The sequence below is a fragment of the Austrofundulus limnaeus genome, unplaced genomic scaffold (genome assembly GCF_001266775.1).
Source record: "Austrofundulus limnaeus strain Quisiro unplaced genomic scaffold, Austrofundulus_limnaeus-1.0 Scaffold474, whole genome shotgun sequence".
NCBI lineage: Eukaryota > Metazoa > Chordata > Actinopteri > Cyprinodontiformes > Rivulidae > Austrofundulus > Austrofundulus limnaeus.
This window is the reverse complement of record NW_013952876.1, coordinates 205,546-207,658: the sequence shown is the minus strand read 5'-3', so window position 1 is coordinate 207,658 and position 2,113 is coordinate 205,546.

Below are 2,113 nucleotides of genomic sequence, written 5' to 3'. Positions count from 1 at the left end.
ATGCTGTGTTTTTGGGAAATTGTAGTCGCTGAGTTTACTATTTTATACTACTTCTGTGATATTACTACTACTTCTACTTCCTGTTATCTTCTTCTTCATCGCTGGTTGGTTGGTTGTTGATCACGTGATTCCCGTGATGCGAAAAAACTGTTTCCATTGCAGTTTTGCGAAATACACCAATTTCAATACGGCTGAAAAACCACCTCATCCTAGTGCAAAACCATTTTGTTGAAAAACATAAGTTTTTTTTAAATTGACGTGTTTCCATTGAGCAAATTTATTTTCAAAATTCTAATTCGCACATTTTCATGGTGAATGGAAACACAGCTACTGATGCCGTACAAAATCTCGAAGAAGCACCATGGATTTCAATGGAGCTGTACTGGTTTAACTGTGTTTAAACTGAAATTTAGAAAAACAGCTTCCAACTCCACCTGCAGGACCACAAAACGTGCTGCGATTATTGTAACAGTGACTCAGGATACAGCAAACATCTCAACATGGAAGGAGCGTTTTTGTCACTTTCCAGGGACTAACAGCTGGATTCAAAGATGGGACCAGATGAATTCAAAAACAAAACAAACAAAAAAATAGACTTAATGTCTGTAAACAACTCTAAACATCTTATCTGAGGTAAAAGACCCCCACAGGACCACCTGGATCCTATCCCTGCACTTACTGTTGACAAACAGGTACAGTGAACCTTGTTGTTTTTACTTTAGCCTAGCGCTGCTGGCGTTACTCGTAGCATCTGTGGTCTCATTTCCAGAGATGTACTAGTTGGATGTGTTGAAATTTGAACGTCTTCTTCTGTTATGGTGTTAATCTCTGTCTGTATGATCCACTCACATCAGATCAGAGTGGTGGAAAATGTCTGCAAATGATTTGTGTGACGTCAGGAGTGAATGTCCCCATTCTGAATTAAACATGTAAGTGAAGTAATGACCACGATGTAAAGGTTTAAAACAAGTTGTGAATGTAATGAAATTTTGAACATGAGTGTTGTTTTAAAGGAATCCACTTTGTTTTTGCTCACATTATCTGTTTGTTTATCTACAACAGGTTATATGTTTTAAACTTTTCTGCAGAATTTCACCACAAAAGATTTGAAACATGCCCGTCTTAAAAAGGGACAAAACACTCGTGAACAGTTTAAAGCATGAACGTTGAGTCTTTATATTCATGAACGTCTGTTATTTTTGTCATTAATCTAATCACCAGACTAAAAGTGTTTTCATATTCAGCTCTTTGCTCTTCCTCTCCCTTTCCTCAAAATATTTAAAAACATTGTGTCTGAATTGTTGCCCCATATCTGTGAAAATAAAAAAAGAGAGAAACTGTGTTCAGATGTATGGGGTGCCAAACGTAAAATAAAATGTTAAAAAATGTCACTAGTATATTTCATAATTTAGCTCACTCAATGTAAAGTTTAAAAATTCCACTATTTTTTTGTTCAGTTCACTGTTCTTAAATTTGGCTAACTTTTACTAAATAATACGTCTAATTGTTATGCCTAAATGTTAAATTGTAAATCTAAATGCAAAAATTAAATCCTAAATGTCGCAGCTAAATGATAAAGACATTTAATGTTTTTGGAATGGAACACTGCCTTTGTGACATCATCATCCTGCGACAGAAGTGAACGCTGATGCTGCTGAAGATGGTATTTAAAATTTTAATTCAAAATATGTTCATTGAAACCAACATTGCTGGTTTGACGTGCAGCTCAGACACCAACTGTCTTGTAGGGAAGCGCTAGCAGCGTTACCAATGTTAGCATTTGCTATTGTCGACGGATGATGATGTCATAACAAAAGCTGCACTAATGGCAAAGGCTACATTCCATTCTGAAATATTTACTTTTTAACATTTAACTTTTACATTTAGATTTAGGATTTAACATTTAGACATAACATTTAATATTTAGTTTTAAAATTTAGTAAAAATTACCTAAGTGTTGTGGCTGCAACGATACAGAAAATTCACRGTTCGGTTCGATACTTTAGTCTCACGGTTGACTATTTTTTCCATAAAAGGAGAAATGTCCACGCCCCTTTTAACTTGTAATTTATTTAAATTAATTATGAACATTTGTTTAACCTCAAAAGTACAG